At 39.1% G+C, this 18,390-nt stretch overlaps 1 long non-coding RNA gene across 2 annotated transcripts in view; it reads left to right on the top strand.

Moving 5' to 3' along the window:
* Positions 1-1,613: 1,613 nt before the first annotated feature.
* The window catches only part of LOC113969078, a 38,617-nt gene continuing 21,840 nt past the window's right edge, over positions 1,614-18,390 (top strand). Inside the window, exon 1 of one of the 2 annotated variants that reach the window (XR_003534738.1) lies at positions 1,614-1,708. This is a non-coding gene — a long non-coding RNA (uncharacterized LOC113969078). Of the gene's footprint in view, positions 1,709-15,078; positions 15,146-18,390 lie in introns of those variants that run through there. The other variant, XR_003534739.1, reaches the window with a different exon arrangement.

Raw genomic sequence — 18,390 nt, 5'->3', positions numbered from 1 at the left:
CATTGTAAGGAAAAAGTAACTATAAAAAGAGAGAAGAGAGAAAATAAGCTCTCAAGTAGTGGAAACAACTGGAGAATTATACATATCTGTGCAAAGTAAAACACAAATTGTGGGAGCAGGCTGCATGGGTGACAATGAAAAACAAATGGAGGGCAATAAGACGATGCCTACCTCATTTGGAGAATGATATTACTCTGTCAAAAAAAAGGCACAACTATTTTCTTTAGACTTATATGAATTATAAGAAAATGTGTAATTCTGTCTCTGATTACTCCCTTCTGTGTTCATATACCCATTGCTCAGGGTCCTGAGCACCTCGTTAACCAGGATACATCACCATGGAAGCCCATCAGACACTGACCTGCTGAGCACAAACCTCTTCTGGGTGCCCCGAGCTGCAGTCACACCATCTGCAAGCTGGGACTGACTCTTCCAGATTTCACCAAACAAGAAACATGGAGAATAACAGTAATGATAGCCAAGCAAGGGGAGTGCTAGCCAGGACCCTTTGCTCACCAAGGACATTAAGGCTCTCACATTCTGCCTTGTTTGGAGTCTGGGTATTACAGCACGCACACAAAAAGGACCAGACTCTTTTCTCTCTCTTTTCCCTGTCTGCCTGAGCATCGCTGGCATGTACACCTATAGGCTTAACTTCAGTCCTGCCTTCTCCAATCTTTGTAACAGCATGCTCTGAAGCACAACTTGTCAGATGGGGAAGAGATGGGACCAGATTCCCTAATTATTTCTAATGGCCTTTCCTGGTGAACTGCAGAGCCCTGCTCCCCTCCATAAAGGGTAGGCTGTCATGAGGCTCATGTTGTATAGTATGGGACTGATAAAGCACCCCAATTTTAGCTTATTTATTTGGTTTTTTTTTAATGGAAAGCTGTCAAAGCTGTCTTTTTAGATAATGTTGAAGTTAATTAATTATCACATTATATAGATTTATTTTTTTCTTAATAGAAAGTGTTTTCTAGTATTTTAAAGGGAAAAAATGCACCTCAGACTTGGAGCACTAGAAGTTTTTGGGATGTATTCTGGTAGGAAAACTCAATAAGTCACTGCTTACTTTTGCACCCCAAAAATTTGGTGTCTATAAGTTCAAAATGGGCCTGTATTTCTTTTCGGTCAGGACTGCCTCCACACACAGGCCAGGAACAGTTACCTTCAAATGAAAACTCCTTTCCCTATCACTGTGCTTCATATAATGGAATATTGACCCCAATTAGCCTTGGTTTCTAATTGTACCTGACACAGCAAAGGCCCCTGGTGAGGGACAGTCCCAGAACTACGCACTTTAAAATGCAATATGGGCAAAATTCATACAAAATCCTTGCATAGGAAGAGGAAGCCTAAATAACTAATTTTCTTCCCTACCAAAGAATACTTCAATAACTTGATTTCTCGGGGACTAATGAAAATTACAGGACCAGGGATTTTTTTTTCCCTACTTTATTCCTCTGTAAATACAGACAGTCATTAACAGGAGAAGGAACAGAGTGATCCCAGTAGTCTGCATCTTTAACACTGAAGTCTGTGTCTCTATCTCTCTGCTGCTCCTGGAGGCAGCTCTTAACAGCCACCTCCAGGATGATGTGGCTCAGAGACAACCAGCCTCATTGCTGAGCACTGTGACTTTTTTTCTACAACCAGGCAGATTGTTTAAACCACCACAGAGCAGGGGCAGAGCCTGCAAGAAGCTGAGGTAATCATTTTTGCATTAAATATCTGGCAAAGATGTGGGCTGTGGACAGGGAGAAGGGACATGGAGGGAGGGAGGAGCTGCAGAATATAACAGTGAAAGATGAAGAAACAGTCTTTTAAAACAAATCCAGTGTTCCTTGGAAAGGTATGACACTGCAGCAATACTGGAGGCAGAGAAGGGAAGGCAGAAAGGCTGCACATCTGCATTCTACACACTTCGTTCTAATGTGCTCTTTTGCCTTTAATTTTTTTGGTTGTTTCTCCATCCAGCTGCAAAGTTTTGCAAAAGACTCCCACTAACAAAGCCGACTAAAAAGGGAGGGTACTGTGGTGGTGCATCTTATCTATGGACATTTTTTTCGTATTTTGTTTTTCTGAGATGGGCTGCTAAGGAAATAAAACTCCATGTAATTTCTAGCAATGAGAATTCTTTTGCTTAAAAAAAACCCCCTACCTCATTTTCATATTTCCATATTTAATTTTTGCACTTGCATGTACATTTCTGTTATCTTCCAGCCACATGTTGCTATTTGTCTCTGTAGTGAAGGTTTTTCTTTTTCTTTTCTTTTTTTTTGACTGTGGGCTATGTGGAGCCTGACTTGCATGTAAAAGATCCACAGGGAAAATATCCTCCAGTCCTCACTGAACTAAAGAGAGCTGGCATGCTGCACGTTTTGTGGGAGCACTCCATGCTCACCACTACCTCAGATAACATGTGGCACAGGTATGCAGCACCACACACCTACAGACCAGTATCGCGTGGCCAGTACAAAGTCCCACAGCAGATCAACAGGCGTGGGTGATGAGAGGCTGAAAAAATTAGCAGCCACTAACTCTTCCAAAAATCAGCCAGATTTGGCCAACTAAACACTGTTTAACGCTCAGCCAGCCACTATGTAACTTCCACAGAGTACAACTGCCAAAACTTGGGTAGAAGGAGAGCTCTGAAATTTATGAGACCATTCCAGGCAATCTCACTGCATTTAGACTGTTTTTTATTTACTCACCCTTCAAGTATCTGACTTTCAATGAGATTCAGGCTCCTAAGATATTTGGGTGCTTTCGAAAAGGTTACATACAGTCACAAGCAGGCAGCCAAGACTCCTGCATTCAGCTATAATTAGTGAGGCAGCTCATGGTTACAATACGTCTTAACCCAGAGGCAGCAGTGCTTGGACAGACATCATTTCTGTTGTGCTTGCTGGCAGACAAGATTTCAGACAGACTCTGGTTATGATTTAGTTTTGGTCTACATGTTCAGTGCTCAGTCAAACTCGTTGTGCAGCCAACACAGAGACTGCCTTCAACAGGAAAGGGGGTAAATGCAACGTTTTCTGTTTCAACAATATTTCGGTTGTTGTTCTGTCAGTGGACCACAGCCACTCATGAACTGCTCCCAGACTGCAGACAGTTCTGGTTTGTCCACGTAAAATGTATTCAACGAATCTGTCCTGCAAGTTAGCAGAGGGGACATAGCTCCAGTGTCTCAGTGTTTCTTCTGGTGCCATCATGAGGCTGCCAAACCCACCAGTGTTCCTGCTCTCTGACAGGCATCTGCTGCCCTTGCAGCAGGAAAAAATGTTTAATAGAAGATTTTTTTCACCCCCAGTGCTGGAGTTGGAACTCAAAAAATACAACAGTGCACATTGTGTACTCACCTGGTGTGTCTCTCCCTCCCATTTCACTCAGCTTTCTGTATCTCCATGTTTACAAGTCTTCCCTCCCTGGCACCCAGATGCCATTGTAGTCTTCAATGTTTGTGAAGTGACTGTTGATAATGTATGAAGACTATGATATCTTGTACAGGAATTGCCAGGTTTTGAACTTAAATAAGCTACAAGTAAAATGAGTGTGAGACTCGGAAAAAGTATTTGAAAATTAAGGAAAAATTGATGGGCTTTCACAAAGTTTTTTCAACTTCTAAATGTGAACGTACCTGCAATTAATATTGAATTACCACTATAAATGTTAAATATGATAAAGACTCCATATTACTATTTCTAATGTAAAGGAAAAAAATGTGGGTTGTTCTTTTTGGGGGGGGAAGGGAAATGTTTGTGTGTCATTTGGAACTTTGAAGGTTTAACTAGCCTATTCCTATGAAAATCTTGAAATTCAGCCAAAGACATCATAGTATTATACACTTTTCTCCTGCAACTCTATTCATATTCTATGGCAAATGTAGCATTTTCCTTCCGGAGCAGTTAACATAAAAGTTCTTGGTTAAGAGAAGCTTTTCTCTTGGAAAAGATAATCTGCCTTCAAAGTTATAAGTTAAACAATTGAGTGGTCTAATTGATTGAACATTTACAAATTATAATTGAATTTGTGCCAAACTATGTGAAAAAGATTTATGTTCCGCTTCCCCATACTGTTTATCCCTCATTTTTTTTGTGTGTGTGTGCATGTGTGAACTGAATCTTTGGGAACTCCTTTCACTTGATGCATCATTGAGGTGGTTAAACACATTGCATTATGGCAGTCTGTCACATCAGTGTTTCACACTGAAATACTGGACTTGACACATCACTGGAAAAGGAAGTCAGACGATCCAAAATCCAGAGTTATGTTTCTTTTGAAACTTGAGATTCTGAAGACAGAATTTTTACTTACTTAACTCCAACGGCAGAGGAAAAAAAAAAGAATGAAAAGAAAAAGAGGTTTAAGTAATTATAATGCAGCTTTTTAAGCATTACAAGAACTTGCATGAAAATAATAATGTCTTGATTATCCTGCTTGCGAGTGGAGACAGGCAATACCCGAATTTATTTTGGTGAACCTCTGAAAAGTAGTTATGTAAGGACAATAGAGAAGGAGACAGGATCTGACTCTCCAGCAAATAAAATGAAATGCATTGCCATGTTTCTATGCAACAAGGTCTAGAATATGACAACTCTAAAGCATGAACTCTTACCTGAACCCTTGATGATGATAAAATTTAGCCTATGAACAACCTTCTTGAGAGAATGTTTCCTTCAAGAGGCATGTGATCTAATACTTAAATGAAGACCTGTAGCAGTTTTGAGGCTGTATCTTGTATTTCCAAAGGAAGAATTGCAAGTCCATTGAAACACAAAGCTTAACTTCTAGAGTTGTGCAGAATATCCCCCAAAACAATGGTATCAACAACAAAGGTACAAAGTTTGAAAATTTTGTTTTCCTATGTATAAAACCCAAAACAACTAAAAAATCTTTTACCACATCCTTCAACTTAACCTGTTTTCACATGGTAACCCTCCGCATTGCCCAAACAAGTCCACTGAACACATGCAAGACTGTATGTGATCACCTTCAACTTTAACCAGAGCACCAGAATTTTTCTGTGGAGATTTTATCACAAAAAAAGGGTCAAGATTATGAGCAACCATATTTCAATATTGTAGTGCAAAAGGGTAGGAATAGGACTTTTTAACTAGTGGATGAGTAGTTATTATGGAAACAAGAGTGAAGATGGATTGCCAGAGTTTGGAGGAAAAAGATATGTTAGCTTAAAATTATATACAAGTCTCAGTTATTTAGTGTTTGTCAGTAACAATGGAGGATATGCAATATATTAAGTCTAACAATAAAAAGACAAGATTTATAATAATATCAGAATGCTTGAAAATATGCCACACCATCACACATATGCACTGCATGTATTGTTTCTATTATTTTCATCTAAAGCTTTTTTGGAACTGAATTGATGATTTTTAAGCACTTTGGGGTCAACAATAGGATTTGTTGAAATTTCTCAAATATTCTACATTTTGGCATGCTTTACAGAGCTCTTGTGCAAGGAATGAGAAGTATTAAAATAATCTTAAATTTTCCATGGATTCTAAAGAATATCTGTTGCTTGAACACCCCATGGCATCCTTGATCCAAATTGCATGCCAGTTTATTCTCTCCTTCCATCTCTGAATCATCTCTAAATGACTCTACCTTGCCATCGACGGTTTTCTTGTGAAAAAGTCCTGCCTCTTACAACGCCCACCTCAGAGCTTCTGAGTTTATAATATGCAATTCAAGGCCTCACGGGATTCTCTAAGATTTACACAGCTGTGGCAAACAGCTTCAAAATTAACCACCTGACCTTCCCCAAAATGCTCAAAGAGCTCGAATTCCTTATTGCAGACAAAAGAATAAAACACATTTGGAGGCCCTGGGGCCATGATGTTTTTTTAGCTATCAGGCATAAAAAAACATCCCTCCAGTTTTCCAGAGGACTCCATTTCACCACTGACTTTTTTATCTGCTCTCCATGTTCTACTCCATCTTCCATCTCCACAAAGAAGCCTCTCTATTAGAAGGGTAATAAATGACCATTGAGGAAAGAGTGGTCACATTTACCCAGAAGCAAAAGAGGTGCTAAATTAATATCAAATTCACAGCTAAGACCTAGAATTAGACTTTAGTATGGGCAGAATACAGATTACAATCTTTACTGAGCTCCCACAAAGTGGTACATATCTCTTGTATCCTTCTAACTTCAGTGTAATTGCCAACACACTATGGGATAAGGCCTAAACATTTATAGTATTTTTTCCATTTTGATTTATAATTAATTATTACAGTGAATACCTTAATTTACCTTCTATCTCATCTCAGGATTCATTTTCCATGAAAGAAACTCCTGTGAAAGAAACTAGTTTTTCCTCAGAAATTTACTTTCAAGATGGATGTTGAACTGAAGAGCAGAAAGCACTCACCAAGGAGCAGCTCTAGGGCTGTTCTGGGTACATACCTCTCCCAAGAAAAGGAGAGGCTGGTGGGCACTCAGTATAGATCCTTGTCAGCTTAAACATGTTCCATGTAGGTTAAAATACATACAAAATGTATACACACATACAAAATTAAAATACAGCAAATTCATACAGTGGGACTTTGTCCCTTAGCAGGGACATAGTCCTTGTCCAACTCTAATCGGCTCAGTAAAATAGCACCGGTTTCTTTGCCAAATTGCCTTATAAGGCCACAGCAGGGTCTGGATTTATCCATTACCACAGGGTTTAATGACTTTAAGCACAACACTGAATTACACCTCCAATTGCTATTTCCATCTGATTAACACCAAAAAAATGCAGAAGGCTGGGTACATATCTACAACACTGGTAAGTGGACTAACACACTGAGCCATAGCATGCCATATTTAATCCTCATTCAACACTTAACTCGTGATTATTTACTGAGCCATTCAGAAAGGAATGTGATACTGCAAACTACAGAAGAGAAAAGGTTGTGCTGCTTAAAAAAAAAGTATTTGAAGCAGTTAGCAAAAATCTTATAGGAAATATGCCACTGAAGTGATCTCATGTAGCCACTACTCCCATTACCCATACCAAAGGCTCACCAAAGTCATGATTGTGCAAATAACTACTCAGGAATGGGAGAAATGAGTTCACAGCTTTGCCCTTGGCCACAATCTAAATTGTAAAATTCACAGAGATTATTTTGAAAAATACTTGTCAATTTTACCATTGTGGCATAACTGGCTGAAGTTCATTCAAGTGGCCATTAACTAGTCTAGAAGTTTATCTAAACTTGGCATCACCATCATTAAGAAACTCAGTGAAAGGTAGGGTATGGGTGTAGAACAATACTACCATTTTTAAATTACTAAAATAGAGCTTTGAGTTATAATAAGAACCAGAGCTAAAAGTTGAATGCCAGCTTTTTTTTTTGTTTTGTTTTAGGCTTTCATGTTGACCTCTGCTCTACACAAACTTAAATCTGTTTTACATCAGAAGCTGCAGGGACAGAAGAGTACATGGGAAAAGAACATGTCTGGGAGTTTAGAGAGGACCAGCTAAATTTTTTGAGCTCCAGTGGGATTGGTGACATAACTAAAAAGCAACAAACAGCAGGTGAGAGGAAGGATTTAAATATAAATAAGGACACTTTGAAGCCATAGGTTTTTATTGATCACATTCACATTTACAAATCAAAGTCTCTGCTTTTAGAAAAATATTTAGCTAAGAAAGAATCTAAAAGCCATAAAGCACCAAGCAGGGAAAGAAAAAATATTAGAGAAAAGTAAAAGCATGGAATCATGTTGATAAATATTCCCCAGACTAAAAAAATCAACTAAATACTGTATTTTCTTTAATTAAAAATCACTGAATTATTTAAGGATATCTGACTGAATTAATTATTGAAGACACATCAAGATCTGCCTGGTGGTGTGATTAGTTGTTTATATGGTTATTAAGAATTACCCATTTGGACCTGAATTCAACCTCCAATTAAAAAAGTTAATAGAAATCAATCCCACACACAACTTAGCACATACATGCCTTAAAATGGTTAAATATTTTAATTCACATGATTCATTCATAGTAAAAAGAGAGAGTTTATTTTCTCTTTTCAGTGGTCAATGTATACAAAGAAATTATGTCCATTTAACTGCCACGGTTTAACAGATAGCATTTGCCATCCTACTAAAGGTGCTGTTCACGCTCTATCCATGGGATCAGAGTTCAAATAGCAGCACATTCAATCTGGAAAAAAGTGGTGGTTACAATAGTGTAGTAATAACAGTTGCAGATAACAATCTGAAGAGCTGAAACCACTGAAACATGATGGTTTGCAGTCAGAAAATATTTGTGTCTTTTACCAGAATGTAACCCATTACACTGCCGACTGGGAGGAATAAAAATCCAGTGGGAAGACACAAAATTAGATCAGAGTTCTCTCAAATGAAAAGAAATCCAGTCTTGCTGAACTGAAATGTGATCATTTGGATAGCATTTCTATCAGCTCATTCATTTAAAACTCCATTAGAAACTTTGCTTTAACAAACACTAATGCACATGTGAATCTCGGCTCACCAGAGCAGGCCCATTGGTAGGTCTGGAGAGACATTCCCCTACAGGGAACCCACAACCACACTTTGCGAACAGAGACACAGATTCACTCCACCGACTGAAGACAGACAGCTGAGGTACTGAATAGTATAAAACATGTCTCACCAGCTTGTGCAAGACATGCATTCAGCCCAGTTGGCCTTAACAGTGACCAAGTGGATGCCTGGGAATTAGTGCAAGCAAGGAACAAACATTTAGTGATATTTACCCAGAAAACTTTGCCAGCTGCCAAAAATTTGCATCTTAGAGGATTCTCATTAGCAGACCTTGCTGGATTTCTCTTCTATGATCTTCTCTAGTTGCCTACTGAATGCCCCCATAAAGGATCACTACCCACAGCATGAGGGCCCCCACTGTGCAGAACCATCATGATCCCCTCTGAGGCTGTGCATGTTGCCTTCATTTAATCCCCTCACTTCTGCTATCAGAAAAAATAGTGGGTATTTCTTCCTCTCCATAGCAATCATGATCTTCTGACCCTTTTTCTTATCTTCTCTGCATTACCTTTTTGGCAGACTGAAGAATATGGCCTATGTGGATGTTCCTCTGTAAAGGACATGAAGTCAGGACTCCAGGGGTCCAAGGCTGCTCTCCGGCTCCATGGAGGGTGTTCACACACCTTCACCTTGTACTTAAGGATTCACTTTGTATGGGCTGAATTATTCTCCAAATATTTCTGGTTTTCCCTAGAGTAGACAGTCTTGATGACAATTCTAATCTAAGACCTAATTTAGATACCAGGCTGCTGTTTTGAAGGAGACAAAGTTAGATCGAATTGCACTAAATTTATCAGGTGAAGATCTGAATGTTTCTGTTTAGCGAGATATAGAAATCTGTGCCATTAATGGTTGCTATTTGACAGTGGTTTCTTTTCATTACATGAAATGAGAAAACAGAGCCAGTTCATTATGAAGATAGTGAAAGTTATAATAAGGCCAATACAGACTGAATCCTACAAGTGCATGTGGGGAAAGTAATGTATAAAAATGCAACATCAAAGAAAGATGAGCAGGGAATGGAGAACAGAGAAACATGTAATGAGCCGAGTCAGGCTGAAGTCTAAGATAATTGCCTAAGGATTACAGCACTTGGGAAATGCTATCCTACAGCAGGAGTAGAAAATGGTTGAAAATGAATGGGACTCAGTCAATCTGTAATCACATGGTAAGGACCAGGATAATTTCCCCCATTTTTCAGGTGTAGAAGCTGAGTCTCTGAATAGAGCTAGTAGTGACTGTCTCACCCAGAGCAGACCAACCTGATCTGGGATCAGACCTGACCCAACTTGCTCTTTGCCCAAAAGTCTCTTCTAAGTATTTTTCATATTAATTCTGGAGCTAGAGAGAATTTAATAACCTGTCAGTGTGAAATAATTAACTTTCCTAATGGCAAAGGCATGGAGTGGGGTTTGTGGCCCACTGTAAGTTCTTGCTGTTTGTGCAGTGTTAAATAAGCCAGTTGATCAATGGTGCTCTGATGATTTATTAACGCCATGCTGCCAATGAGAACTCATGCTGAAACTTAGGATGGATCAAACTTAATTTTAAAATACTGAAGAGAATATCAAATCTTTCAAGGACTTATAGAACTGGTTGTATATTTGTCATCTACTAACACGCAAAGCAAAATACATCTGAAAAATGAGGAATGCATCTCTTTCACCAGTTCAAAGTACTGCCAGCAGCAGTGATAGCAAATTGTGTTTTATCATGCTTTCCTGCAATTCCGCAAAAATAGCTTGATATCCCAGTGTATTAAGCAATTCCTATGTTGTTTACTAAGTACATTTGTTTTTCAAGAAAGGGAGAAAAACCCTAAATCTATTTTCATTTGGGCAGGAGTACTTTGCTTTCTCATTTCAATGAAAATAATCCAAATGACCTGAAGTCCTCATTGAAAAAAAAAAAGCATTATTAAAACTGCTGAAACAAAACACTACAAAATGTATTTTTCCTTTCTCATAAAAGATTCACAGCACCCCACTGCCCTAGTTAAAACAGTTATTTCTAAAATTTAATTTATGATTTATGCTTTATTTAGGGTGACAGTGTACTCAACCTAGTAGAGATTTATTTAGCAACTGTCTGCTACACCAAGAGGGGTGCTGTTCTCCTTTACCTTTATATATACACATATAAGCAGCATCACAGCAGAAACTGATCCCTAAACAATTAGCAGGCACTAAAAATCATATGGGAAACCAAGCAGAGCTTATATTTAAGAGGATTTGATCATGTGCACTGCCATCAGCTTTGGTGTATTTTTACAGTTCTGATTTGCAAGTTTAAAATATATGTATATATTAAAGACAATTAAAGGATCCTGGAGATGTAGTAACACCTAAAATATTACTACACTCTGGACTTGCTCAGGCTTTTATCTCAGATGTGTACTGTTTGATAAAGATGTTAAAATTTTATCTTCCCCATTTCACTCTTTAAGACTGAATCATGATAGACTGAACATTTTCTGAAGTCATCAGAAAGTTTGTTTTACAGTGAGAAAAAAAGCTCAGTTGAACTTTTAGGCTTACATCCACATTGGCAAATAGTGCAGACCAGAAGAAGTGGATCTGCAGGGCAAAACAGTTGACAGTAAGGACCAGAAATCTACATTACCAGCAATTTTAATTAATTTATTTATTTTTACTTTGGACTGTCTCTTGTTTAATCCCACAGATCAAGTATCTATTTCTATCTGGAGTGTGTCAGATGTGGTTGGTTTACTTTTATCCAAAATTAATTCCAGTTCATGCACTTGAGACAGTTCCTCAACATGAACAAAAGCATAAACAGTGGAGATGGTCACAAGATTTAATTTAGAAGTTCAGTCTTGATCCAAGTGTGGAGCCAGCAGTGAGCTGAGGAGATGAGGCATTTCCAGAAGCTCCAGCAGAACCAGGTTTTGGGCCACCAGGAACCATTGTTTTCTTGCCAGGTGCCCTTAGCTATTTCTGCACAGATATGCTCTGCAGCTCTTGGGTTTGCATTCTGGCTGAAAACATGCAAAACTTGCTTCATACCACACATCATACTGTGCATGAAAGCTATCCACATGACAGGCAGTCTTCCAGAGATAACAATAATCTTCAGGTGATGCCAACAATTTTTACTGACTGAATGTGTGCGGTGCTTTGCTGAGCCCAGCCACTCAACACAGTCTGCTGAGCAACAAGAAAGAGTCTCCAGCCCTGCTATGCTCTGTCAGCTTTCCTAACCACTTCCAGAAATCAGTTCTGGGGACTTTGCTGATACATTTACATGAAAAGACAAAGTACTCTTCAGCTCCCTCATACACATTAGATTATACTCACATATCATGTTCCATAAGAGTGCATGCACGTCTCAGGCATCAGGGAGTTTTCCATGCTTCCAGAATACAGAAGTCTATGAAGGCAGCAACTTGTAGTCTTCTCAAGTCAGCTTCAGTGGATTTTCATGCCTGTGTAATGAAATGAACATTGAGCAGAGACCTGCTGTATCTGTGATGCAAACAGGACAATCATTCCTCTGCTAGTTTTACTTTGAATAGATAGACAAGGAGAAGAGAAATTTAAAGGCAGAGAAAGAGAGAGGTCAAAATACACCAGAAAAACTCTAGAAAAATTTCTGGAAGAATATGCGGTTTTTATATAAAAGATTTGTTTGTTAATACTCTTTTGGCTTGAGGGACTGTACATCATGTGAACACAGCATACTTCTGCTGAGAATTTTGGACCCATGAGAACTCTGGCCCTGAGCACTGTTCCAATATCCTAGAATTCTCAAGGTCTGCAAAATTATTTTGAGTGATCTATAGAGGTTTGTATGTGGATGCAAGGCTTTTTATATGGAGATCCATTCCAAAGCATGTTAAGGTACCTATTTACTATGTAGACATAGCTGTTAAGGCTTTTTTAAAAAATCAAAGAATATGGAAGTATTATTTAAAAGTTGAAGAGGATTTAGCGCCAGATCTTTAGTCCCTTATGCAACCAATTGCTACCTTGTACCTCATAAAATATAGTAGAGCAGTTGAACTGTAGGCACTATAACTTGTACTTCAAATCTACCTAAATGTAAAAAGTAATAAACTACAGTGAGTGATCCTAGCTTTTTAACTGGCATTCCAAGTCCATTTGCCTTTCTAATGCATTTTGAAAAAGATAAATGCCCAACATTTAAGCTGCACATAAGCTTCTTGCTCCTTTATATTGTTTCCTATAAATAAAAATATAAATGCTTGCAGTTATGCGATTTGATCTTTAAGTAAACGGTACTATAAATCTAGTCATGACATGTTTCCCCGGAAAATAAATATGACCTTTTCTTTTAAGATGCAGGACAAAAAGGTTCTTTCTTAAGAACATAAACACCTAATAATCCAAACAGCCACTTAGCCCAAAAAGTAAAGACATTGCTCCTGGACATGGGTATTTACTGGATACATGGTCTCCATGCCAAGCAAAAAGCAAGTTCTTAGTCAGAAATTTTTTAGGGACAGAACTGTGCTACTGTCAGCCCTTTCCTCATATTTTCTTGACATACCTATTCTTCCCGTAGTTTTTCTTTTCTTCTGCCTTTTCTATCATGCTAACTTCAAATCTCCATTTCTTATCTCCCAATCCCCTTTATCTCCAAGGCTGTCATCTTTTACAGTAAACCCCAAGGTATACTACACATTTCCTAGATACGCCATCAGAAAGGTCTCTGGTCCATTGTTTTTTTAATGTATCATACCATATATCTGTGACGATATTATTATATATATTATGGACACACCATATCACAGAAAATTCCTTAAGGTGTAACCAGCACCTACCTACTTTTAACTCCACAATATTAAAATGATATCTTGAGTTGGGACCTTGCCACTTTCCTGCCACTGTAGACATGATGTTCTAGGAGTTTAATATGTTAAACATATTAACAGTTGATACCAAAGCACTCTTACAGAGTTTACTTTCCATGTACAGAGGTATCCAATTTTGAAATAAAAAAAAAATTAATAATGAAACAGATGAAGATGATTTTTTATGAATGAAATGAAATGAAATAGGATTTGATTTTAGCATCAAATATACATTATATAAAGGAATGTCTGTATTCTGTGTCAATTACTTACTCTACTTTGAACTTATGTTCTCTGCTTCACAATTGAAACTATTCTTTCCCTTTAAATGAAGATGCCAAAATACAGTCTTCATCAACATTGATTCAACACATCATCATCTAAACCAAGGTGATAAAGCTGGTATTTATATTGTCAGGGGACTGATTACAGATGATGGCAACGACCATCTCAAAAGGTATAATTCTCTGCCACAGTGTATATCAGTATTTTTCTTAATTATTTCTGACATTTTACCTATTACTCCAAGGACTTTCTCAGAGGGCGGAAATAAAGGGGAAAAATGGGTTTTGTGCCACAGATGAAGAAATACATCTTCTGTAAGTAATTCCCAGAAGAAATCTTGGAAATCTTATGGGGTCAGGAAAGAGGCAAGAAAGTAGCATTTGTCACCCTTGCTGAATTGGTCATCTAAACTTACAGTAGCATTAAAGCTGAGTGACTTATCTGCCACCTCTTAGGGAGGAAGAAAAGTGAGGATAAAGAAGTATAAGGAGAAAAAAAGCACACTGTGAAAGTATCATCTAGAAAGCTGCCTAAAGATTTTGATCTTTCAACTACTTATCTCATATTTCCCTATAGTGGATGTGGACATCACTTCTGTTATTAGAAATCACGCATAGCAAAAATTAAGAACCGCACAGCTGAGGTTATGGCAAGAATAAAAGTTCACTAAGTTTAGGACAAGAAAATAATATCTGGGGGTGGCTGGGAGAAAAATGTCTAGCTGAAGAGCTGTACGGATGCAACAGAAATGGACAATGATCACAATCTACAGGGAATAGTAAGGTAGGATGAGTGACAGGCAACCCACAAATCTGGAGATGCCTTGCACATGGAAAAGGTTGTTACAAGTCACCACTTTTGACATGAGTTTGGTGCAGGATGGACAAGTGGATTACAAAAAGCAACATGCCATATAGTTCTAAAAAATTTTCAAGCATAGTTGGCTGCTCAGCTTAATGACACCATTATTAAACTCTAGATAAGTAAACCAGGTTATAACAGAGCTTCCTGTTCTTACCTTAAAAACATATAAAGACTGCAGTCATCTCAGAGCAATACATAAAGAACTCATCCTCTGAATCCTCCAGCATCCCATGTTGATGACCCACCAGCATGAGCATGGTTAGCAAAACATGAGTTTTACACAGCTATTGGACCTATTTGATCTTGCACTGCACAAATACAAATAAAACTAACGACACTCCACAGAAGCTCCTACATATAAAAATGGATTGTTAGGCATAAAAGGGTTTTTAACATGGGCTACTTAAGACATACCAGGAGCATGTGAATTATTCTGTATTTAACAGAATGAAACATCCATCTTTCAGATATTCACTAGTCAGGTGGTTTGTTCTTAATTTACACTCAATCAGAAATGAAAATGCCTTTTTTCGTCTACTTCTAGTGTTGGTTGCATGGTGGCCTGCCTTTAAGAAGGCATTCACTGCCTACCTCTGAGAGATAGAAGAGGAAGGGTGAGTGATTTTCATGCTCTGGCACTCATTGTAGGCTGTTTAATTTGTCAGGACTACTAGGCCATGGTTTTGTGCTTTGACAGGTTTTTGTTATTCCTGCTAATCCCATTTCTGTTGTGTAATGTGCGTGGCAGCATCTGGTGACAACAGAATAGAACACCTAATTGTGAATGAATACAGAGAGCCCTGTTCTGCCACATTGCCTGTTGCACTATTTTTGCATTTTTATGGCTGAGGGTGGGCTTCCAGGAGCTGCAAAGCAGACAGCCCATCGTTGTAATCAAATTTGCCATTTGCATGTGTGTGTTCTCAGCAGTCTTCGTATTTCTACAGCCCTCAGGATTCCTTGAGTTTGGCTTTCTGGCTCCCTCTTCTGAACAGAGAGGATGATCATATGTAGTTATTAAACAACTTTTTTTAATTTTAATTTTTAAGTCACAATGTGAAAGTGATGGTTTTAAGTGCATTTAGGTGTCACAAAAAGGAGCAGTACATGAGGACAGCCAATGCAGTACCTGCAGAGCTGTCATTGCCTTCACCCATTGCATGGCTTAATTCCCTTGCTGGACACAAGGGCCAGAAGCTGCCTGGAGATTTCCTCTCCATCCGAGCATTTTTTTGCTGCTCCACTCCATTATGATTTGTCAGTGACTAACTAGTTCCAGATCCTATTCTCCTTTGCCACTTGATACGTGCTAGGCTTGGGAGCTATGGGCTATGCTCGGCATTGCTCATATAGACAGGTTTAGCAAGTTGTATGAAAATGGGACACTGACTATAAATGCTTCCAAATGCAGGATATCTGTTTTTAAGTAGTGGTTTTAAGGATTTTGGGGGAAGGAGTTCAGCTCAGTGTCTTTAAAAGTTCCTAAAAGTAGATTACTGATTTAATCAAGAGTTTATACAAATACTGTCCTGGTGGGGTTCTAATCAGATGGCTGCATCTGTGTATAACTTAAACTGGTTCCAGCTAATGTCAGTACTGCAACTTAATGCCTTCACTTACAGGATGTGTTGAAAAACACTCTTTTGCAAGAAGCTAGTTTTGGTGTAACCATAGCTATCCAAAGTACTGATAGATCAGAGTGGTATAGAATATTACAAGATGGATCAAGGTTATTTTACAGGACAGATATTTTGAATAGACTGATAAGCCTTTAACAGAATTACAGAATGGGTGAGGTGAAAAGGAATCACAGTGGGTCATCTGGTTCAACCTTCCTGCTTGAGAAGGGCCATCCTAGAGCACATGGCACAGAATTGCATCCAGATGGTTCTTGAAGGCCTCCAGTGAGGGCGACTCCACAACCTCTCCTGGCAATCTGTTCCAGTATGTGGTCACCTGTGCAGTGAAGAAGTTCTTCATATTCAGGTGGAACTTCCTGTGCATCAATTTCTGCCCACTGCCTCTTGTCCTATTGCTTGGCACCAGAGAGTAGAACTTGGCTCCATCCTCTTGACGCTATCGCTTCAGATACTTACAGACATAGATGAGGTGCCCTCTCAGACGTTTCTTCATGAGGCTGAACAGGCCCATTTCCCTCAGCCTTTCCTTGTGAGAGAGATGCTCCATCCCTTAATCATTTTTGTTGCCCTCTGCTGGATCCGCACCAGGAGCTCCAAATCTCTCTTGTACTGAGGACAGAATTGGACAAAGCACTCCAGATGTGGCCTAACTAGAGCTGAGTAGAGGGGCAGGATCACTTCTCTTGACCTGTTGGCCATGCTCTTCCTAGTGTACCCTTTGATGCCTTTTTTGGCCACTTCTTGGCCCCCAGGACACACTGCTGGCTCACCAATGGCATGTCGTCCACCAGTACCCCAAGCTCCTTCTCTACAGAGCAGCTTCCCAGTAGGTTGCCCCTCAGCCTGTACTGGTGCCTGGGGTTGATCTTCCCCAGGTGCAGAACCACGCAGTTGATTGTGTTGAATTTCAGATGGTTTTTCTCTGTCCATCTCTCCAACCTGTCGAGGTCCTTCTGAAGGACCTCTGGGGTATCGTCCACTCCTCACAACTTTGTGCCAGCAGCAAACTTGCTGAGGCAGCACTCTACCCCTTCAGCCAAGTGACTGATTAATAAGTTAAGCAATACTGGGCCCAGTATTGAACCTTGGGGGACACTGCTAGTGACAAGCTTCTAACTAGACCCTGTGCCACTGATTACAATCGTTTGGGATGTGCTGTTCAGCCTGTTCTCAATCCACCTCACTGTGTACTCATCCAGTCCACACTTCCTGAGTTTGCCTACAACGATGTTGTGAAGGCAATCAGGTTGGACAAGCATTCACTTTCAGTGAATCCATGCTGACTACTCCTGATTGCTTTCTTTTCATCCACGTGGACAGAGATGGCCTCCAGAATGAGGCACTCCATCACCTTTCCAGGGACTGATGTGAGGCTGACTGGCTAGTAGTTTCCTGGGTCCTCCTTCTTGTCCTTTTTGAAGACCAGGGTGGCATTTGCTTTCTTCCAGTCCTCAGGCACCTCTTCTGATTGCCATGAGCTTACAAAGATGATTGTGAGTGGCCTCGCTATAGTGTCCCCCAGCTCTCTCAGCACTCGTGGATGAATCCCATCAGGGCCCACAGACTTGTGGATGCCAAGTTTGCTTAGGTGTTCTCTAATCCAATCCTCCTTGACCAAACAACTGTAGACATTTTCAGCTTAGATTCTTAGCAGACAAAAGCACTAGTATTGCATAACAAGACTGAAAAAATTCACTGCCCACATCAATCCTGCAAAAACTTTCAAAAGATTAATTACAACAAAGCTCTAAAATCCAAGAGATCTGAAGTATATGAACGACAACATCAAAAAGAAAAACTTTAAGGAGAGTGTTCAGAATTTTAAATTAAAATGCAAGCTTCAATTTTCTCCTGGTAACACTTGGTATAATTTTTCTCCCAGTAAACAACACAGCTCTTCTGTATTTACCACAAAAATATGGCATCAGAACACAAAACCTGTTGGATGCAGCAACCAAGAAAAGATCTAAAGCTTGTATAAAATATAACAGATTATTTATACATTTTTTCTAACTTCTCTGTATTATGGGATGTTGAATTTACTAAGTTTCAAAAAGGTGGTCAAATAATACAGTAAATATGAAAGCAGTTTCAAGACTGAAGCATGAGGCAGCATACAATCCATGAAACTAAGATCTTGTCTTATGCTTTCTCTTATCAGCTACAGTTCAATTCTAAACTGAGTTCTAAGAAACATAAGATAGTGTGAAAGCAAAAAT

The sequence above is a fragment of the Neopelma chrysocephalum genome, unplaced genomic scaffold (assembly GCF_003984885.1).
Source record: "Neopelma chrysocephalum unplaced genomic scaffold, ASM398488v2 Primary Assembly neopelma1_70, whole genome shotgun sequence".
Classification (NCBI taxonomy): domain Eukaryota; kingdom Metazoa; phylum Chordata; class Aves; order Passeriformes; family Pipridae; genus Neopelma; species Neopelma chrysocephalum.
The sequence above is the reverse complement of the archived record's forward strand: the minus strand, read 5'-3'. Positions and strand labels throughout refer to the sequence as shown.